This window comes from Protopterus annectens, chromosome 7.part0 (assembly GCF_019279795.1).
Source record: "Protopterus annectens isolate FY-2018-M chromosome 7.part0, PAN1.0, whole genome shotgun sequence".
Taxonomy (NCBI): Eukaryota; Metazoa; Chordata; order Ceratodontiformes; family Protopteridae; genus Protopterus; species Protopterus annectens.
The window spans coordinates 767,099,403-767,124,171 of NC_056739.1; the positions used below are offsets into that span (position 1 = coordinate 767,099,403).

At 38.2% G+C, this 24,769-nt stretch overlaps 1 protein-coding gene across 1 annotated transcript in view; it reads right to left on the reverse strand.

Annotated features, from left to right (window-relative positions):
* LOC122806094 (extracellular calcium-sensing receptor-like) overlaps positions 1-24,769 on the reverse strand; it is a 630,825-nt gene that overhangs the window by 18,792 nt on the left and 587,264 nt on the right. The window lies entirely within an intron of this gene.

A 24,769-nucleotide genomic window follows, 5' to 3' on the forward strand; every position in this document is an offset into this window, starting at 1 on the left:
GAAACAGACTTGACATTATCAAAAGTTGTAGTCATGTGCATAGCAATAGAAATTAGTATTATGCAGTTAAAAAAGTTACCTAGGAAAAGAATGCAGGTAAAATATGTGAACTTGGTAACACTTCTCAAATGAGAAATAAAGTCAGGATATTTTACAACTAAAAGGGATGTTCATAGGTTCATAGGTTCATAGGTAGGTACTAGGCTATCTGCCCGAGGGCATTTATAAGCCTAGCCAGAGTGTGTCAGTTTTCACCGCCCCATTAATTAACTGATCCTCTGTCAAGCAGAGCCAATGAAGTGATCCCAGGGGTGTATTTTCTGTTACCATCCGCTTGTCAAGGTTTCTCTTGAAAAGTGTTAATGAGAAACAGAATCATACTACAATCCAAAATGGAAGCCAAAGAAAACAATGTGCAAGTTTAATTCAACTCTTATGCAACAGGTGTCACTATAAGCATGGAAGGAAGGATCTCCCTGCATTTAGTCAATTTTGCAGAATCCGTACTAGCAATAGGCATTTTGTAAAAATGTATAAAAGAGAAAAGACCTGTTCAAATGAATTTACATGTTGAACAGAAAATGGGCATGAGCTATTTGTTGCTATTGTTTAAATGAAAACAGTTGAAAAGTAAAGTTGGAAAATGCATCGTAGGCAGTGAAGACAAGAGTCAAATTATTGAAAAGAAATGATGAAAACTCTTAGATAAACTGCTGAATTTAAAGTAGATATAGCTGCAGAGCTTAATATTTTGTCTTAAGTTGTACTTCTATAATTTGGAAAAAGTGATATTTAGTATTTTTCTACTTATAAAATATAACTGTTGCCAGTTCCATCACTTTATAGTAATAACAGATGAGAATTCTCATAATAGTCTTGTCTATGAAAAGCCTGTAATGGTAAAACAATTTCATGATGTAGAAGCAAATACTGTATGTGAATAGTCATGGAAACAATTCATTTACTGTCCAGTCATAGCAGTGATATCCTGCATGGCTGTGCTGTTTTATTTGCAGAATTAGGAAATATGCCAAGAGAATATCACTGTCTGTGCTATCTTACACAGTATTATTCCTGAAAAAATAGCTGCAACAGGAACACCAGTGGGAAGGAGCACACATTTTATCACCACTTTCAAGGTCATCCCAGCCACACTCAGGTGAGGATTCAGAAGGGGAACCACCAGCCACCATGGGTCTTGTTAGACGTAGGCATGCACAATATACCTTCACCCTGGCTAAGAGACAATGGATAGCACACATGTTGACAACCTAAGTGGTACAACTTTCATCTTATGCACATACATACAGTACAATTGATCCCAGACAATGCTCTCAACCTTTACTTACCCATGTAATGGTTGTATACTGCTAGCATCAGACAGAGTCAGCCCTGACAACAGTTGTAACTGCAGGGCTGTCAAGGTAAGTACAGAACTTGGAACAGGAAAATAAAAAGGTAAGAACACTATTGAATGGCAGATACTTGCATACTGTTACTTGCAAATGTACCTAAGTAAGAATGTGTGTGAGTTTTCCAGCAATGACATCAAAATGTGACACGACTGACTTATGTTAGTAGATTTTTTGCCATTTATCAACTAACATGGCTCATGCATCTAAAATATCCACAACAGAAAAAGTAGTCTGAAGTCTTATTATCCCTACATTCTCACAAGAGGAACAATATGGTCTATATCACTTTGTTAAATCACGAATGAACAACCACCCATTCATCAAACTTTGTTCATCGTAGCTGCTAATAATTAAATGGCAATTTTTTTATAGGGAAGGCCAACAGTTACCCACCATCTGGAATTTGCCCTTTTCCCCACTGTAGTGTGATCTCGGAGTTGGTATATTTAGTTAGGGGGTATGGGAGCTATAGCTTTTAAATGTTATGATTTTATTCACAGTCACTTGGTTGGCCTACTGTTGGTTTGCCCTAGTTAAATTTTTGATTGATGACTGGCTTTGATAAAAAAGGTGCAACAAATGGGTGTTCTCTCATTAGTGATTTGACAAAGTGATAAAGACCTGAATAATAAGCCTCATTAATGTATCAACAATTTCAAGGTAGTAATCACAACAAGGCTGCAAGAAATGAGTAAAAATTTCAAAATAGCATCATCAGTACATATACTAAGCATCAGATTGCCATGCACCCTGTGCATCAGAAAACATATATATATACATATCCCTGAATTTAAAAGACAGAAAAGGAGATGGCACAGTTATCATCATTCACACAGGGTGGGGTTGAGGTGGGGGGCAGGAGGCCAAGGTTGACACCAAAATAGTATATGCATACCTCTCAACCTCTCAACCCAAGAAATCTAGACAAAGTCCGAAAAAATGGGGGACAAAGGCACCAAAATAGGGACAGATTTTAAATATTGCTCCTATAAACTTTGAAAGTTGCTAGAATTGCAAATCTTACACTATTACGGATTTTCTGAAGGACATTAGGTCTAAAACTCAAATGTCTGTCATTATTTATTATTATTTAGTGACTTCAATCCGCAATGATTTGCCAGCACATCACAAATTTTATGAGACATTCTGCAAAAATCTGGACAGTTGAGAAATGTGAGGGAGTATGTGTGAGTAAGAAAGATGGGCAGGCAGAAATGTAGCTAATTATCAAATAGTCACTGAGACAGAATGATCTGCAAGCCTCATAAATGCTTCATTTACCTGTTATGTGTGAGTTTCTGTATGGGCACTGAATGTGAAATGTGCATGTGAGTGTCTGTATCAACACAACCAAGCACTGTGCTAGCTCTACATCCTGTCATGTTGCAAAGGTGTGAGCCATGCATGGTAGAGGTATCAGTTTATTGTCATTGTCTCCGAGCATGAGCACTGCCTCTACCAGGAATTGCACTTTCATGTCCATGCCCATGGTCATATGTGCTGGTACTACTTGAATGTGAGTGATGTCTGCTGGACAAGCTATCCTCATGACTATGCCCAGGTCCATGACCCAATTGCCTACCACATCTGTGTGTAGACACCTCCACTACTGACAGAGCAGTGGAAGTAGTGCCACCGGGGAAGTGGGATTGGGCAGGGCCACGTTGGCTAACCACAGATAATGTTGCAGACCTATGGCCATGTGGATGCTGCCCCCCTCCCAGTAGATGTTCCATCACAAACAATTTTGTCATCCATCTGATCCACTGAATCATCCACATACTTATCAGCTTGTGCCAGATCTAGATAATTAATCATGTCCTTGGAGGCCCAAGTGGAACATGCCAGTGCCACCATGATGGCCCTAAATATACATCAAGTAGCACATAATGACACATCAGGATCAGGTGGAGGGTGGACAGCAGGCCTTCTCCGAGCACACCCCTGGCCCTCCTGCATGCTGCCCTGTCTACAGTTTGGCTATGGCCAGAGTCAACTAGATAGAGCAATGGATATGCAAATTAAGGGGAAACAAGTGGAACAGGAAGCAACATGTCAGATGCCATATCAAGATATTTTGGAGCCTTCCACGAGAAACCAGTATAAATGTTCACTTGAAGCTAGACAGGAAGGAAAGGAACAGGAACCTGTGGAAACTCTGATGCAGTCAATGTTGAGGAGTGATAGGCCAGTGAGTTTCCATATGACAAAACAACAGATGACACAGGATGAAATTGAAGAGAATGTGCCACAAGAAGATGTTATAGAACTTTCTATAGAATCCTCGCAGGAAATGGAAAACAAGAGATTTGATCTCAGTATAGGAGAAAAAGAGTTAAGAGAAGAGTTGCTTGATTTAATAGACAAAGACAGATATATCAAGATCAATGAGAGAAATAGACTGCAGAAGGTTAATAAAACCCCAAAAGTCAGAAGCTTGATAAAACAAATGAACATAGTAATTAGGACTGTCCATAGAGATCCATGTGATATAACAGAAGTAAGCAGAATATATTAATGTGCTGCTAAATTAATAACTGATAAAATTCTACCACTGTAACATAGGGTAGCGAGGGAAAAGGGAGGGGGGCGAAAGCGAATACCATCATGGAAATATCGAATAGAGAAAACTATAAAGCAGCTAAGACAAGAAGTGTCATTGTTAGAAAATTATAGAAGAGGGAACAGATCAACAAAAATATTAAGAAAGATAGATGTGATAAAAGCAATGTGCAGTATTAGAACAGACCAGGATCTATTATGCACTATTGGAGATAACAAACTAAAAAAATTCAATACAAGCGGAAAGACTCAGAAGATACAAAGATAAATATAAGGGAAAAGCACAAAATAAGCAATTTACTGATGACTCAAAAAAGTTTTATAGAGAATTGGGAAATAAGGTAAAAGGAATTGATAGACTTCCGAAAAAAGAGAAAGTAGATACATTTTGGAGAAGTATCTATGAAGATCCTGTGGAACATAACAAAGATGCTAAATGGATATTCCACATTCATGGATAAAAGAGTGCTTAAAAATGTATAAGGTACATCCTACACTGATTTAGTACATTATAGTAACCATGAAACAGTGGCAGACCACTTTGCAATTAAGCCACGATAAAGGACAGATTATCCAGAGATAAAAATCCAAAGGGGGATATTCCAGGTTGACTCCCTGTCACCGTTGATATTTTGCCTTGCCATTAATCCATTAAGCTGTTTACTTAACAGCTTAGGTCATGGCTATAATTTGGCTTCTAGAAAACAACAAAGCATAATGACTTATCTTCTCTTTGTCAATGATTTAAAATTGTATAGCTCATCAGATGAGGAATTGAAATCACAGCTACAGGTTCTCAAAACTTTTTCAGATGATATTGGAATGGTATTTGGTCTTGATAAATGTGCAAAAGCAACCTTTAAAAAAGGAAAATTGCAGCACCAGGAAAACATCAGTTTGGGGCAAAAATGTGATATAAAAGAACTTGAGCAAGAGGGGTGTATAAATGTATTTATTTATTTTATTTATTTTATTTATTTTACATTTGTTGACCGGGCTAGTCCAGCTGGATACATATCCCTTTTCAGTAGAGGCCCGGGGAGAAAAGCTCCAGCATAATAGCAATACATGATGAGAGCAAGTTACATTTACAATATAAGAATAGGAAATAACATAGACTTAATATAAGCACAAGTAGCAAAGCAACAGGTTAAACAAACTAGTGTATAGGATAAACACAGTGAAAATAATGGTCTAGGTAACTAACTTATCAGGGCAAATTATGAGTACAGGAGATTTGATAAGTTAGTCGGGTTCTGTGCATGGGCATAGCCATTGTAGCTTAAGATGGTTTTTGAGGTTGTTTTTGAACTGTATATGTGAGGTCATAAGTCTAAGGGTGTTTGGCAGGGAGTTCCAGGGTTTTCCAATGGAGTTGGCATACAGGGCATCACCACCCGAGTTCTTAGCTTTAGTTGTTAAGATCTGGACATTATTAGCTGATCTAAGGGAGTTAAGGTTGGAGTAGGGGGTCAAAATACTACACAGTGAGGGAGTTCTGTCGGGATAGTGGATTATTTTAAAGGCTTCGGTGAGTTGGTTAAGTTTGAGAAGATTGGGTAGTTCCAACCAACCGAGTTTCCTAAGGTTAAGGCAGTGGTGGGTGCGATATGGGGAACCTGTTATAAATCTAGCAATATGGTTATAAGCAAGAGAGAGCATGTTAAGTTCACATTTATTGAGGAAGGAAAAAACTGGGGATGCATATAGTAGGGTGGAGAGGAGATGCGTGCGGGCAATAGTTAGTTTGGTCAAGGGGGTTAAGAAGTTTTTTATTCTGTACATGGATCCAAGTTTTTTGTTAACCGATTTAATGGTTTGGGTAATGTGGATGTCAAATTTTAGCTTATAGTCAATGGTAACACCTAGTAATTTGGTACTGGTAACAGGGGCTATGATGGTTCCGTTGATGGATTTAATATGAAAAGGTGTAATGTTAGTATTTGGGAGTTCATTGCCAAGGGGTGTATTGGCGTTGGGGAAAAATAGGAGTAATTTAGTTTTTGTTGGATTGAGTAGGAGTTTCAAGTCAGTGAACCATTTCTCAACTAAAGTAAAACAGAGTTGAGTAGTAGTTTGGAGTTTTGAAAGGGAGACAGCGTAGCAGATCAGGGTGGAGTCATCGGCATATTGTATGCAGGTGGATTTGGGGATGACTGAGTGCAGGTTGTTTATGAAGATGGAAAAGAGAAGAGGACCAAGAATGGAGCCCTGAGGAACACCGATGGTGTTTGAGAGCAGGTCTGATAGTTTGTCTTGCCACAGGACAGCTTGTTGCCTACCAGTGAGGTACGCCTTAAACCAGCTTAGTGCAGGGGTGCTAAGATGTAGACTTTCTAGGGTATTAAGTAGGAGTTGGTGATTGACCATGTCGAACGCTTTCGATAGGTCAAGAAAGAGGGCGGAGGATATTAGTTTGTTGTTACGATTATTATTAATGGAGTCTATAAAGGAAAGGAGGGCGGTGGTAGTACTGTGGTGGGGGCGGAAGCCATGTTGGGAGTTAGATAAGAGACGATTAAGGGTTAAGTAGTGAAGGAGTTGTTTGTGAACACATCTTTCCATAATTTTCGCTATTGGAGACAGGATTGCTATTGGTCTGTAGTTGGATATTTCAGTGGAGGTACCTCCTTTATGAAGAGGGATGATATAAGAAATCTTCCAAGAAGAGGGGATGGTGGCTTCAGTAATAGTTCTGTTGATCAGGATGGATATAGGGTAGGCGATGACTTCGGATGCTATTTGTAAGTATTCCGCTGGGAGGTGATCAGCCGCCAGGGTGGTTGGTTTAAGTTTTTTTAAGAGGGAACAAATATAGGAGGAAGAGACAGGGTTTAGGTTAAAGGAGGTGTGGGCAGCTTCATGAGGTTGAGAGGTAGGTGGAGCAGTGGAGGTTAGTTGGCTAGCAAGAGATTGGATAGTATCGGTGAAGAAGGAGTTAAAGGTGTTGGCTACTGCCTCTGCATCTTTCCCGATGTGCTTCTCAGGGGTTGGGGTAGTAGTTTTACCTGGGTGAAGGAGGTTGTTAAATCCTGCCCAGAACTTCTTTGGATTGTTCTGGTGTTTATTCTGGAGGTGGCAGAAGTATTGTTTGTTGTCCTGGGTAGTGGCTGATTTGGTAGTGTTTCTTAGCTGTTGAAATTTAATGCGGTCTTGGGGGGTTTTAGTGGCTCTCCATTTGTCCCAGGCCTGGTCTCTGAGTTTCATTTTGTTTTTGGTTTCTCTAGTTAACCAATGTGCTATATGTATTTTGGATCTGATTAGTCTGTTTGGGGCATGTGTTTCTAGTATCCTAAGGATACTTGGAATTGAAATACTTGGGAATTGAGGAAGGATCAGCAATAAAACATGAATAAATGCTAATAAAGCTTAGTAAGGAGTACTTTAGAAGATTTAAATTAATCCTGAAAACAGCATTGACACCTAGGAACAAGATCCGAGCTATAAATCAATTTGCTTTGCTCTTCCTGTCCTAACTTATAGTTTTGGAGTGATTGACTGGCCCCAAAAAGTTTTTGATAGGTTGGATATTAAAACAAGAAGGATGCTTCATGCTCACCAAATGATTTATAAAAATCAGTGTATACCAAGATTATATATTCCCCGTTCTGAGGGAGGGATGGGCCTCCTTCAAATTGATTACGTGTATAGATCTGCAATCTTGGGACTCCACACATATCTACTGACCTCAAAAATCCAAATGTGGTGAAAGTTTTGAAACATGAGGAGAATAAATCTAAGATGACATCTCTGCTTAATTTAGCAGAAGCATATCAACGTCAAGCAGGAATGGAAATCAAACCAGAAATGCATAAAAATCAGGCAGCAACTGAATGTGCTAAAAAACAAAAGAAAGAATATAAGGTGAATGATCAGATGAGAAGGCAAGAAATGTGAAAAAAAACATAAATATAGTTGCAAGTATAGAAAACTTCTGGAAGAGCCTCATGATGATCAAGAACAAATGCAGGAATGGTTAAGGAGAAGTGAATTTACATCAAGAAATGAAAGGTTAATATTGGCAGACCAAGACAGTGGGCTACTTACACGTTGGTTTACTAAGTCCATTGAACATGTGGAAGAAACAGATATATGTAGGTTTTGTGGAACCGAATTGGAAACAGTCACACACCTTATTGCTGGTTGCGACTCTCTTATGGCAGAGGGACTGTATACTGAAAGGCATAATAATGTGGCGAGATTGTTACACTGGAGATTGTGCAAAAATTATATCAAAGTGGCTGAAAAGCACTGGAAACATGAGCCACAGAGACTCATAGAAAATGATGACATTTACATCACATGGGATCACTCAATACCTACAGTCCAAAAGATAGATACTAGAAAACTGGATATAGTGGTCCAAGAAAAGAAGACAAAAGTAGCATTGATCATTTAAATTGCCACACATAGCGACTACAATGTCTTGTATACAGAGAGACACAAAGTCATAAAATACCTCAGTCTGCAGGCAAAATCGAGAGCCATGTGGAAGAAAGATACCCAGACAGTTCCAATAGTAGTAGGAGCAACTGGTCTCATAAAAAATAATTTACAATCGTATTTAGATATGTTACCAATTCATGTCACACCGTACGAATTGCAGAAGGTATCATTACTGGGCACATTGGGGGTGCTGCGAAGAGCACTTTTTGCTAACATCAAAGAGTGAAACAATACTAATTTTATGAACTTTAATCGTACTTTGACTTAGGAATGTGGTCCATCCCCATCATGGTATTAGAAACCCAAAAGACTTGGAGAAATTAAAACAGGAGAAAACACATCAGGATCAGGTGGAGGGTGGACAGCAGGCCTTCTCTGAGCACACCCCCCAGCCTCCTGCATGCCGCCTTGCCTATGGCCAGAGTCAACTAGCACTGAATCCAAAGTAACCACAATACCCTGATCAAGTGTTTCACCTTCAGCCTGTCCACTATCTGAAGACTCAGTGGAATGGGTATGCACTGGCATACTTACTGCATCTGAAGGAAATCCAGGGGATGTATGAGTCACAACCTCAGTGTTAGATTCAACCTCTGAACCCCCCTGACTGTGCCTGCCTTTGTCCAACACCATCATCATCAAAGCCTACCGATGATCTGACATCAGGTGGTAGGAGTCCTTCAATTCTACTGAAAGGATCACCTGTGAGAATAAGCAAAAAAAAAAAACAGGAATGAAATTACTACTCCACTAAATACTAAGCCAACATAGATGATAAGAAAGTAACACTGGTCACACAAGCAAAGATGGTACAGCAAAACAGATACTCACTACACCCTTCTCACACATACAGAAAATTATATATCTAAATAATGCTTAATAATAAGCATATAAACATTTGCTTACCATGTGCAAACGTCTTCACACTTTGCAGGTAGGATGGTCCTGTAAAAAATGAAGCAAGGAAATGATGGCAATTAAGCATCACAATGGGAATAACACAGGGGTCAATGAATACACAATCATCTATGTGTCTTGTAAGAAACAGTTGAAACTGAAACTTGGCTGTGACATCCACTGACTCCTGTGTGTACTGAACTACTCTCTATTACTTATCAATGGGTACAGGTAGAAAAAAATGTATCACAGGAAGTAGTAGTCAAATTATATATTTTATTTTACAAGCAAATATAAATGTTTCCATATGTACCTGAAAGCTGCTACTGGGACACACTTGTCTTCCCAGCCACATCAGCACCATCAACAAACACACAGTGCACTTTTTTACTAAGCTATCTGGATCTCTGATAGTGGACAGGGACTCCTCATTTAGTATCAGTGGTGACTTGGTAGCAAGACAACCCTCTGTAGCCAGCTGTTCCCAGGCAACTGCCACAGCCTCCTCTGTGCTGATGAAATCTTATTAGTGGCCCAATGCTGCACCTGATCATAACTGCGACTGTGAATGCCGACTGCATTTACATCATTGACTAACTGGTCCCAAACCTCCTTTCTGGCAGGCATATCCCCATGGTTTCTCTTAAGCAGAAAGGCTCCACCTCAAAGCATGTATTATGACCTCATTTTCAATGTCACTGAAAGGGGGTTTTGTGGATTTGTAGGCTTGGGTGCCATAATCCTATGTGAACAAGAGAATGATAAAACAGATAAATATCACATAACTAATATATTTCTTACAAAAATAATTAGTCTGTGTATCCTGTTGTCAACATTAAGCCCTTGAAACACAATTTTCATTTAGTCCAACTGAATGTTAGACAGTTATCCCACCTTCCCCCACACACAAACAAATGCAAAAAAAAGAAACCCACATTAAGCAATCTCACAGGAAATGAGGAAGGGGACAGTGATGCCAATTTTGAGGGTGAGGACTAAATTATCACTGTTCCCATGCATGACAGGTATGTGCTTCTGATGTCCCCTACCTATCCCCAATCATGGTGTGCCCCAACCTTTTGTGTCAATCACCATCCCTGTATCTGTCTTGTTTGTCCCATTTGTCTACACCTGCTTCCTCAACTATTCTACTTATCTGATCCTGGCATTCCTATGTCTCTTCCCCAACATTCATCTCCTTTTGAAATGCCAAAAAATTGGTACCTGTCCCACAAAAAAGAAGGCTCCCATACAAAGCTCTCCATTCACATATGTGTCTTCTCAATACACTTGATCTACTCCAACTGGCTAGGCAACACAATTGAGTTGTGGTGACAGTCCAAATTCATCCACTTTTCTATACATGTTCACATTACCATGTTAAAGAAGTGGATATCTATGCTTCTTTCCTAATTCCTTCCTGCAAATTCCTTTATTGCTTCCCATTTGCCTCTCCATTTCACCACTTTCCTATCTACCCTATTTTCATATATTTAATCTTGTCAAAAATAGACTCACATACCACACACATGGCCAGAAATGGACCATAATAAAGCCTTCACTTTTTATCCTCCACATTTGTCCTCTGCATTTGTGCAGAGTTTAGCATTGTGCACCAATACCAAGTGAAGGTGAATGGATCTTCATGACCTATGGCAAACTCTGGTGAGTTTTTCTCATTGTCTGCACTATTCCAGTTTTCTTCACACAGTGTTGCAACTCGTTGCACTAAAGGAACACAGAGTTAAATTGGAGTAAAGGCAGTACTTCAAAACATTTACTCTGACAGTTATTTAGACTGCTGAATGTAACAAAATGCAAAGTCCTATGTGAAGTGTTGACATAAATTACTTAACTGAGTTTTTTTGACAACAGCTTCATGGGTTCAATTACAGATACATTTCTCATCATTTCTTAGTGTGATGATATATAATATATGATGTATGATATACTTAACCACCCAAATGAATTACCACTTGCCACAGTTATGATTTATCATGGAGATATATTGATTACTGCTCAAAAATGAGTATCTGAAGCAGCATCCATCCCTACTACTATCACATATTTATCTAGCCGTGTTCTACTTGTCATAAGGCTGTTGTCCCTCTCATAAGACTCTCTAGCCTTATGTCACTCACCTCATGCTATGGAGCATGTAATGTTAATAATGACAACAGACCAAAAAAAAATGACCATTAATGTGACATTAAACAAAACATTGCTAGGTGTGTTCTCATCTCCCTTTGTATTCATCCCATTACTCCAACCCCTTTTATGTGTATCTGTTAGGTTTATGGATGGTGTCTGCAGACTGGCTTGATGTTCTGATGGATAATATTAACAAGTTACCTTAATTCAAAAGTTTATCAGTACTCATTTTCTGTGGAATGTTTTAAAATTATCTGTAGGATACTGTTTGTGACATGATTAGGTGATGGATGAAATCTTCATATAATGTGAGTAGAACCTGTCCTTCCTGTGACAAAGCATACACTCTCTCCACATAACATCTTTTCTGCAAAACACTGGAGGATGTCATCATCTCAAAAATGCATACACACGTTGTGAAGCACAACCCATCAATGGCCCTCTGCAAGCCATATCCAGACCACTGGATATGTGATTGCTAATTCTGTTATGGGGTGGTTCACATGTCACATATGGACAGAGGCAGTATGTAATACAAGCACATATGCTTGTACCCTATCTTCCATCATATATGTTTAGCGATTGTTGTTTATGTGGTATAATTATGGCTTGGATTTTAGTTGATGTTGGTTGTTAGCCCAGTAATGTTCTTTGATCCTATGACCATTGCACATCAATGTTGCTGTCATCCACATGTGCTACATTGAGATGTGGATGTGTGGTAGCCCTACAACAGTGTATTCTTATGTGTGATTTGAGGTAATGTATTGATGGCCACTGCTGCCATATGATTACATATTCCTTCCATAACATCTGTAGTAATATGCCTTCTGAGGACTGTTAACATCAAATGATGCTATGTATATTGTTGCCTTAGTAAGCCATGTGTTCTTCTAGTGGAGTATATTAACATTCTACACATTTCTCATTCAATCATCACAGTGACACTTGCAGTATGGCACGTGTGCATGTGTATATCTACCATCATGAAATGATATGTGACATGCAGCAATACATCATACTAATTACATGGGCACATATGTCTTGTTTCATCCACATATTGTAAGGCTATTATATACACAAACATATAACCAGTTCAGATTAATTTGCAACCTTGGTGAATTCATTGCATGCACAATTGTGTTACTATTCACAAGGATTATTCAGGTGTTGCCCAGCAGCAATGTGTGACTGTAAGCATTTGTGTCATTAACTGTTCTGCTTGAGCCACAATGACCTCACTTGTAATGTGTGCATATATGGTATCAGAGCACTTACACACACCTTTCCAATGATAAACATATAGGTATATGATGTACAAGTGATTTAATGACATGAAAAAAGTAGAGTTGTACTACTGTGTTAACAGTTCCACTGTGTGTCATGTGATGCATACCCAATGCTGTATTTAGAAGTGTTCTCACAAATCTCTTTTTTAGTTAAGTACAAAATCTTATTGGGAATACACAGCTATTCACACAGATAGTTGTGAATGGCATCACCAATACTCAACCAGAGGCAATACGTAACCTACTAGCTGACAGACGTGGATCACACTTCACCACCCTGTCCACACTGGTCATCACCCAAAGTATACATACAAACATTACTCAGCATATTTTCTGAAGATAGCAGCTCACCTGTGCTCTGTCTAAGAATAAAAATATGGCATCAACGGGCCCTGACAACATTCCAGGTTGCCTTATCAATGAATTGAAACATGACCTAGCACACACAATTAGATCCATATTTACCACAGCCTCCAGACAAGCTATTTTCTGGCACAATGGTGAACAGCAACAGTCATCCGTCTGAACAAGGTAGGACGATCACCTGACACAGTGAATTATAGACCCATAAGCCTGACCAGCCTCATCTGTAAGCTAATGGAAAAAATCATCATGTACCATATCAACAAGAACAAAGTTAATCTCCCAGCTGTGTAAATAACCAATTTTTGATTTGTTAAAGTCAGACCATGTCTAATAAATCTGGCTGACTTCTTCAAGAAGAGCACCAAGGCCATGGATGAAGGAAAGAATGGGCATCCTGCATAAATTGATCTGGCAAAGGTATTTGACACAAGTTTGCACTCAGGTGCTACAGAAAAACTGTCTCACCAGGCCATAAACTACTATGTCACCACAAATGCAAACCAGTGGATCACCAACCTGGCACATACTATCAAAGTGTTTGAATTCACCTGTTGCAAAAGGCCAATGAGCAGTGCAATACCACAGGGTTCTGTACTAGACCCTTTTTTGTATCTAATTAGCAGAAGCCAGGGCAAATGTAGACAGCCTTTGTTCAACCAGATGACTGTAAATTCTGGACAATCCTTGAATCCAGTAACAGTAATGATATACTGCAGAAAGTATTAATGCACACAAATGTGAGGTGCCAGAGCCATGGAGCCACAATCAATGGCCAAAAAAAGCACAACTATTCACTTTTGTAAAGCAAATACCCAAGCTAATTACAATATAGACAGCACACCCCTATGAGTAGACCCAGTGCTATGTGATCTGGGCAAGTCATCCAGATCAAAGGATGGTATAATTCCATTGTAGTTGGCCCTCATCACAATAATAATTGAGAACAGTGCACCTTTTGCATGTAATTCACCACACATCTGCAACAGCTGGAGCAACAGCAGAGTTTTTGCACAAGAAAGGTACAGGGTGTAACAGACAAGCCCTATAGGGAAAAATTGAAAGTCATATCAGTATTCTGTCCACTACATACTAATAAGGGCTGATTTGTGTCTGGCCTACAAGTCAGTCTCCGATTTGTCCTTGATGGAAATGTTACATATTGGTAAAGCAAACTGCACACGAGTCACTCATTCCAAGGATGCTAACCTAGCCTCTGACATAATAAATCAGGCTGGAGAGACAGAAACATCTCTCAGACACTACTCCTTCTTTGGAATAAGCTTCACGTTCTTGTAAAGCAAAGGCCTTTACTGACCATATTCAACTGCAAGCTACACTAATATATGGTTAATGGTAATTGTACTCCTGGTGTTGAGCCCCTGTCCCTCATGAAGAGAAGCATTTAGTCTTAGATAGCATAGCATAGGCTCAGAGCTGTGTGAACCTTGTTCTACTTAGCTATTTAAAATCGTGAAACACATGTTAAATATGGCTAGGCTTTTATGTGTTCTTGGAGCATTAGCATGCAACTCTATGAACCTATGAAGTCAAATTGTGTATTAGGTACAGCTATAGTATGACCGTACAGCATCACAGATGTAATAGTACATCACATCAGTATTGCCACTTAATATCTTGCATTAAGTCACATGCATGCATGTCAGGATTTCATGGTAGTATAACATTTTTGGTGGCAATGTCAGAGAGACATAATTGCGTGGTGCGTGTCTTGAGGTTTGACATGTGCTTATAGAGTGTGCTCCATGTACTTTTTGGTATGCAAACAAAATCACAGTCACAGCCTCTTCACTCACTGATGCTAGACTTTGCACTGCTGCAATTTATGTGCATATGGGCATAGTTGATGCATTGGCATTAGTTTCACATGCAGCTGTACCATTCCTTATCAGGGATCACTTCATAATTCACACATCAATTGCAGATGCTTCAGACAATATCTATTGCTATTGCATGGGGCAGATACATGCAATACAGAGCTGTGTGTAGGGAATCCACTCATACTAGTGTGTTGTTTGTGTGTGTGTGTCATTATCCTTATGGCCGATACCAATGTTAGACAGGGATGTTTTAGTCAAGTGTCTTACATTTGGCACAGTGAGCTTCCACACTATTCTTTGTGATGCATACCTATTAGGAACTGACAATGCAGACTTTCTTCAAGGTGTTGTACAGGATGCATGTGTGATATGTCTTTCTGTGTTGCACTCTGTAAATACAGAGATCATTGACAACATTGATGGCATGGGTTTGATTCTTGTAGGTGTGGCTTGTAGCTTATGTATCATGCATCCCTCTCAGTTGGCCAGGATTGCCCCTGAATTCAACTACAGAGAATTGCCCCTCTTAACCCCTCCAAAGAAAGTTTATTTTTGGAAAAACAATGGTGAATTCCTCTTAGAGAACACTGACAATCATTACAGTTGTACACGTCTGCTCCTGCAGAACATGTGTAAGAACTTAAACTCACATATTCTGGCAATGTCACTGATTAATGTTGTTAATATCTTAAAATTTTTCCTGATTGTGGCGGCTTCTATCAACAGTTGTCCATGAGTCTGTTGCTATGTGCCCATGATTGGTTGTGAGGTATGTTGACATATCAGTCATATTCAAGCAAGTCATGTTGCAGATCTTTACAAAATGCACATACCCGTATTGTATATGTTATCTTTGCTAAATGTCCTTACCAGTGAATGTCACTGATGTTTATATCACAACCATTCATCTTCATTAACATGTAACCTTGTTTGACAGTCACATATATACTATCATGTGTGATGATATAAATATACTCGCACAGGAGGTATAAACAGCAGTACTTTCTGTGCTATCTACACATGTGCTTAATGTTATGCTACTGACTTTTCCAGGAAGTGTACATACATTGACATATCCTATCTTGGGTACATTGCCATATTATACATGCCCTCTTCCTCTTTCTTCATTCCTATCATTCATGTATTTGGCTATTTTAATCAACACACTTTCCCCACCTAGTGTATTTATGTTTTGTTGTATTTTCCCTTGTTGTTTACCCCACCATCTATTATTTTAGTTTGCAAATATTGTTGTAGTGCACATTGCACTGAGTGCACTTTTCTATAATGTGTTAATACTGCAGTTATTATAGTATTTTCACCCCTGGTAGTCATTGTGGTTGTCCACGCAATCTTGCAGAGCAGATTTACCCACAGTCAAATTTATGCATCTTCTGTGTTCATGTTGCTCTGCATGGTTTTGTGGCTGGCAACACTGTTGCTGGCCATGAAATGTCACTTGTATTCATGTAAGCTTGATGCGCATCATGCATATGCAATTAGCACTACTGCTCATTGCACAAACGTGAAGCCTATGTGGAGTTTAATGAATCCCTGGGAAGGTCATCTCTGAATGTTGTATGTGAAACCTGAGGCCAGATTCATTAACTCCTGAACTAAGTGTACCACATTATGAGTGAATGAACAACACAATCATAATGCCCACCTTCCTCCTCATAATTTTAGTTTGCCTATTGATTTTCTTGCAACCTTAAATATCAAGGGGGATTCATGAAAGTTATCACAATGTATAGACTAAATCTACACTTAGTCTAATCTTTCTGAGTGAATCGACAGCACAACAAATGTGGTAGAGATGTTCTTAACTACAAATTGTATACATTTAGAGTAGGCATTCATGAATCTGACCCCTGATGTAGAAAAAAAGTAAGTGCAGTTGTGTAGATGTCAAGGCCAGAAGACAAGAAGGAATTACAAAGGTTTCTAGGAATGATACAATGGCTTACACAGTTTGTACCTAGACTGTATAAGATAACTATACCTCTATAAACATTTTTATGTCATCTCCCATGAAATGGAGAAGTAAAAGGGAAAAGAGTTTTGAAATGCTGAAAAAAGTAGTTGCAGATGTGGTTAAGTTAAAAAGATTGTGATGGAAATAATCCAGTTGTGTTAGAAGTACATAACTAAAACTGTTCAGGACTTGTGATCCTGCAAAAAAAATTAAGCATATGCTTATAGGAAAAGAGCATTTACAGATACAAACATGCAATATGTTCAGAAAGAAAAGGAACTCTTGGCAGTAGTAAGCATATCTGAGAAATTATAAAAGTATATCTATGGTAAAGATATTCAGATGGAAACAAATTACAAACCTTTGAAAAGTATACTCCTTGTACAAAACACCTTTTTGATAGCATACGATTATACTTGGCCTAGAGAAGTATGATATGATAATGAAATTCACGCCAGGCAAGGTGCCACACATAGCATATACATTCTGTACTGCATGTTTACCTAAGATGCATGAAAAGCTTGAAGAACTATAAATTCCTTGTGTCATACTACAACTAGCAATGGTATATGATGGCAAGAAAAAAAGAGCTCCATAAATATATTGTCATGCTTGCCCAATTTCAAAATACTTGATCTCAGTGTAAGTGACTTACACTAAGAGCAAGTCTTTTGGAATCAGACCTCTGGTGTAAGCCTGCTTTAGAGATAGGCCTTATACCACACTAAGTCACTTACACAGGGAGCAAGTCCTGGGGGTCCAAATGGAGAGATGAAAAGCCAGCAAGCAAGGGACTGTAGTAGTGCTGAAATTGAATTCATCCTCAAGTCTTGGTGAGTACCTTCATGAGCTGGACCCTATTTTTACAAAATCTCACCAAGGCGACATTGATATATAGACAGTATTTATATAGCATATATCATGAACAGAAGTAGGTTAAAAACTAAAAAAGATAGCTGGGTGCACAAGATCCAGGATGAAAAAGTACCCAATCCTGGTAGGAGCACTAGTGACAGGACTGGAAAAGATAGTGTAGAATCCTCAAAATACAGAAACATTCATACAATGGGGCCAGGCCAGGCCCAGAGGGAGGATGGTCCCCCTGTTGTAGAAGGAAGTAACAGTCTACAAAAATCACAAAAACTGATAGGCTAAACAAAAGCCATAAATTATATGCTTAGCCACATCAACATCTGAACTTCAGTCCCTAACCCAAAAGGTGTTTAATACAGTAGAACAATGGTTTACACAGCGCTGTCTCCTCTTGAACCCCCCAAAAAACAAAACTCTTGCTCTTTACTCCTACTCGGAAGTCCTCTCCAATAGATTTCACAGTAATACCCAGTAATGATACTCTCATATTTCCAGATCCAACTACCAAACTACTTGCAATAACTATAGATAGCAACCTTAACTTCGACAACCATATCAACAATACACTAAAAACTGTTAATAGAAAACTAGGCACTCTCTACAGGATCAAACCCTTCCTTTCTCCAGCAGCTAGAATAACTATTGCTCACACTCATCTAATCTCAACACTCCTCTATGCCTCACCCATACATACTAATCTATCAAAGAGTAACCTCAACAAAATCGAAAACTCCCACAATAACATTGCCAGATTTGCCATAGGCAATCCATTTAGAACCCACCATTGTTATAATCTAAAGCAGCTAGGATGGCTTGAGCTACAAAATCATCTTAAATTTCACCATCTGACCATTGCCCACAAGACCCTTTACCAACCTTCCAATACTCTGATACTTTCTACTCTCATCACCCCCTACAAAAATCTTAAAACCTTACGTTCATCACATAAACGTTTAGTAAATATATGTAAATCCAACAACATGGCTGGTGACTCTCTGTTCTCCAATACTGCCAGAAAATCCTGGAACCTTCTTCCCAGTGAACTTTCATCACTGCCCTCTATATCACTTTTCAAAAACAAACTGAAACTTTTCCTCAGAACACACTGGTTATGCCCCTGCACTAACCTTGACTAACTAACTTGCTATTCTTACTAGGTTCTGCTTACCCTCTACTTCTCAGTAACAAGTCCTACTTTCCTTGATAACAAAGACTTTATCTTCTAGATAATGTTACTGTTTGTACTGACATCTTCTGTGGATACTTACTTTAATACATATGTGATAATTTGTTAGATAGTTATATAATGAGCTGCCATCATTGTTAAATTCTGTATTGTACCTGCATTGTGTTATTAAAGTTGTGTTCTCGGAGCTTATCTCCCTGGGCCTCTACTGAAAATGGACATATATCCAGTTAGAATAGCCCAGTCAACAAATGTTAAATAAAATAAAACAAAATAAAGACAATAAAGTGGACTATTGAGGATAAGAAAAAATTATGTATTGTTACTATTATGCAAAAAGCCCAGAATTTCCAGACACAAGATATACAAAATGATTAAGAGAGAAATTAGAGGAAAGAAAAATACTTATGCAGAAAAAACTGTCAGAAGCTTCAAATGAAAAATTGATTAATTGATACAACATATTTGTGAAAAACAGTACATAGAGCAAGAAACCTTGACCTGTTTGTAAAAAGAAGCATCTGAGGAAGTGTGAAAATATCAACAACAAAACCAAGAGATATTTGAAAAGCATAACAAAGAAATATGGACATGGGGAAGCAAGAAAGATTTGATGTGGTGCAATATTTATGCAAAGGAGAAAGACAAATTAATCAATGTGAAGAAGGCAGCCCCAAAGATATTTGAAGAGAAATACAAGCAAAGGTACCCATATATGGAAAATTTCACAATAAAAAAAATAACATCAAAAAGACGGAACATAGAAAAGAAGATAAGTAAAGCAGAAGTTACAAAAAAATAGAAGTGGAAGTTATGGAGTGCTTGTGAAGTGAAGGATTTGGTGTAGAAGGCCTAGCACAGATTACATCACAGCAGGAAAGAGTGAGCCCCCAAAGTAGGGAGAAACAGGAAGATCAGGAAACATCTGAAGAAGACATATGGGCATGGGAAAGAAAAAGAGATTGAATATGGTGTAATATTTATGCAAAGGAGAAAACAAAACTAACAGATACAAGAAGAGCAGCACCAAAGATATTTGAGAAATACAGGCAAAGGAATTCAGACATGGACAACTTTACAATACAAAAAATAAGAAGACAAAGAGGAAAAGTAGAAAAGGAGATTAGTAATGGAGTAGTTAAAGAAGTAGAAACTGAGGTCATGGAGTACCTGCAAAGTGAAGGATTTGGTGTAAAAAATCTAATTCAAAAAGCACCACAACAGAATAGAGTAATAGATATCCATATTAAGTGGAAATCAGTGGAACAGGAAGTAATTGGTCAGGTGTCATATGAAGATAATTTGGAGCCTTCCACAGGAAACTAGTTTAAACATTCACTTGATGCTAGACAGCAAGGGAAGGAACAGGAAACTGTGGAAACTCTGATGCAGTCAATGTTGAGGAGTGATAGGCCAGCGAGTTCCCATATGATAGAACAACGGATGACACAGGATGAAGTTGAAGATAATGTGCCACAGGAAGATGCTATAGAATCTTCTATAAAATGCCCACATGAATTGAAAAACAAGGGATGTGCCCTTAGTTTGGAAGAAAATAAGCTAAGAGAAGAGTTTCTTGATTTAATAGACATAGATATATCAAGATCAGTGAAAGAAATAGACTGCAGAAGGTTAATAAAACCCAAAAAGTCAGAAGTTTGATAAAACAAATGAATACAGTATTTCAGACTTTTCATAGAAACTCATGATATAACAGAAGTAAACAGAATATATTACTGTGCAGCTAAATTAATGACTGATAAAGTTCTACCACAAGAACACTGAGTAGGGAGGGAAAGGAGGGAAAGAAATCGAAAACCATCATGGAAATATCGAATAGAGAAAACTATAAAGCAGTTAAGACAAGAAGTGTCACTGTTAGAAGATTATAGAAGACGGAATAGATCAATGAAAATACTAAGAAAAATAGTTGTGATAAAAGTAATGTGCAGTATTAGAACAGACCAGGATCTATCGTGCATTATTGCAAATAACAGACTAAAAATTTCAACACAGGTGGAAAGACATAGAAGATACAAAAATAAATATAAAGGAAAAGTACAAAATAAGCAATTTATTGATGATACAAAAAAGTTTTATAGAGAATTAGGAAATAAGGTAAAAGAAATTGAAAGACCACCAAAAAAAGAAGAAATAGATACATTTTGGATAAGTATCTATGAAGATCCTGTAGAACAAAACAAAGAACCTAAATTGATAGAAGAGGTTAAGGAAAGAAAGAATAAGAGGTTCAAAGATACAGCATATGAAATGGGATGAAGTAACAGCCAGAGAGATTGAAATAAAGTTAAGAAAACCTCTAATTTGAAAACCCCAGGCATAGATGCAGTACCTCATTTTTGGCTGCCCTGAGTAAGAACTATTTATATACACACACTATGAACAGACACCAACCTGGTTAACAACAGGAAAAACAATGCTCCTACTTAAGAGTGAACATGCAAGCTACCCTAAAAATTATAGACCAATAATTTGCCTTCTAACAACATATACCCCAGAATTCATGAAACTCTGTGCAAGAATAGCAGTATTCTTGCATGGAGTGGTTCATGCCCTTGTAAAGCAGCAGCATGCCTTGCATATGCATGAAGGCACGCTGCTGTTTAATCTACATGGACATGAACCATGAACGAGTGCAGGGGGCATGTCCAAATAGTGCACAGACACTAAACACACCCCCTGCACTCAGAAAGTGCTGTATGGTACTTTCTAAACCAAACTGGCATAATATTAGAGCTTTACTCTAATATTATGAAAGTATTTCAGAGTTTGAGGACACTGAAATGAAAAAAATTATCATTTCGGTGTCTGCAGACACTGAAATAAAAATTGGCAACAAGAAAGCAATGCAGGGGGTGTGTGACAGGTTCTTTGACACACCGCCTGCATTGCTAAAGTGCAGTATGACACTTTTCCAACCTGCTAAAGCAGGAAATGTGTGCAAATGCACACATAACAGGGGATAAATCCCCCGAAAGTGAAAAAGCACAAATATAGCCACACAGACATAGAAAGTTGATAGAGAACAGGTCATAGAGAACAGGTCATGCATTAGCATGAATTACATAAGGGTAGTAGTCTGAAAGCAAATGTATACTAATATAACCTTACAGCAGTGCATGTTAACAAAGGCACAAATGATGGGGGCAATAAATAATACATTAGGGACATGCCTGAAAAATGCCCTCACACACTTAGAAAGTTGATAGATAACAGGATATGTATTAGCAGGAGTCCCTGAAGGATAGAAGCCTGAAAGCCAAATGAATGCCAGTATTTCAGGATTGCAGTTCCAATTAGTTGTCAGAGCACCACAATACATACCCATATAACATAATAATATAATAATAATATATACTTTTTTTTTACTAACCTAAGGAATGTTTAAGTGTAGCTAAGTGTGTGTGCACGTTATGGCCCTCCACATAGCATAGCTGAAACATCTCATAGGAGCGAAATGCAAATATACATGCGAAATTTCCAAGCCAAGATAATGTAGTGGGTAGAGTTGTGGTTTTACATGCAGATATTCATGTTTTGAGTCTCAAGAGAGACAATTTATTTTCCAATGTGAAAGTAGTGTTAAATAATTTTAGTAAACTTAAATTATGTAGCAACTGTTTTTTGTCAACCAGGGTAGTGTAGCAGGTCCAAAAGTGAGATGCCAGTGTAGAAAAGATGTGAAATTCCCATATAAACACAAGTGACCCATACAGTATAGTCACACAAGAATATAATTTAATGAAAGCACATAGGGGATTTCATGGAAGGTAAACGTAAAATTAAATGTGCATATAAATATTATTTTATAATATAAAATTATACGTATAATATGCTTAAACATGCTTTAATCACTCTGCATCCATCAGACCTTGTTCTGCACAGCAACAAAATAGTCAACCCTGCCAAGTCTCGAACCTGGGATGCTGTCCTCTACAATCACAGCAAAATGTCCCTACACCATTTGAGCTCTGAGAACATGCAATGATTTAGCAAACATATCATGCATTCCGGTCATTCAACATTGACCCTGAACACTATAATCAGAACAATATACCACTACACCATCTGAGCTGTAGGAGTTAATGTTGCTTTTTCAAACATATCATGCAATAGAGCCATACAACATTAGGGAGAAAGCTTTGTGGAATTATTCATGTGTTGTATATAGACATATAGGGTTCCATTTAAATCAGTGAATGCTTAAAATAGCAAATGCTGTTTAATCGTTCGTGTTTACTCGAAATGGCGAGATCCCGAAAGCATGAAACAATGATTTTTTTTCCCAGGGAAAATTTTATTTTGTGTTTTTTTTTGTTTTTTGTTTTTTTTTTTTGTTTGTTTTTATGAATCAGTAATTTTTTTTCCCTGGGAAAAAAATCACTGATCCGTATGTTCGGTATTTTGGTGTTTCAACATATTAGGATATTAGGGTAGATTATACAGCGTTTGCTCTTTTAAGCATTCACTGATATAATATAGACCAGGCATATATATATATATATATATATATATATATATATATATATATATATATATATATGTCAATGGTATGCCATTATTTACTGATATAAAGCTTTGGATCATCACTGTGATTTACCAGAAAAGTACAAATAAATTGTGGAACTGAACAAAAGTATGGGCCAAACATCCGGACATTCTGTGAAAATCCTGGCAGTGGAGAGGTGTGCTCATAACACCTTAGTGCAATGAATCTAGACCAAGCCTGACAAAGTGGGGGGACGAAAGCCTGAAAATAGGGACATATCCAAAATACGTGAGTAGATAAGCTGAGAAAGTTGATGTAGTAACACTGGATGTCCTAACATATATTGACTGAAATATCACAATTCCAGGACTCTATTTTTTCTCATTAGTTAGTGACCTCAATCCCCACATCATCCCACTGATGTGTCAGGAATACACAACAGTTATAGGGACCAGACCAAAGATATTGGCCAGACAACCAGACATCATATGTATATGTGGACATAACACAACATTAGGGAAACTACACTGAGCTACTGAGCAATCTCCAAACTACAATCAGACTGACATGACACTACCCAAGTCCAGCTGTGGGGCTGTACACATGCATTAGCAAATACAACAGGCACTATAGGGATGTAACACTAGTGGAAAACAGACACTGGTGTGAAAGTGCATAACCCCAACCAATTGCACCACAGTCACAGCAACATACCAGCAAGAAGACTGAACACTACAGTATAATGACTCTGTGAGCAACAATATGCTGTTTGCCACTCACACATTATCCCTGCATATACTGCCCCAAGTCACAGTGTAGTGGGAATCTTGAGATGTTACGGGACATGTCACGATCTGCATGTACAAACATGTACATGAGATAGGGAGCCAGAAACTGGAGAAGCATGCACAGTCAGATAGAAAGGGCCCATGACACTCACATGTACCCCCTCCCTATACAGCACAAATAACATGTACACACTACACTGCTACACAATTCTGATATTCTTTTAACAATGGACAAGCATACACAGACCTCTCAAATGTACAGTTCACCACAGAATGTATAGGCACAGAACTCATATCTATGACCGCTTCCTTGTTACATGTCTAGGGGTCTATGACATCACGGGGATGGTAGCAGGAATTAATGCAATAAATAATGACACTACATACCTCTGAACCTCTTAGTGCATGACATCTGGACAAAGCCTTTGTGTGTCTGCAATTCCAGAGGCAACACACATATCTCCATTGTAGTG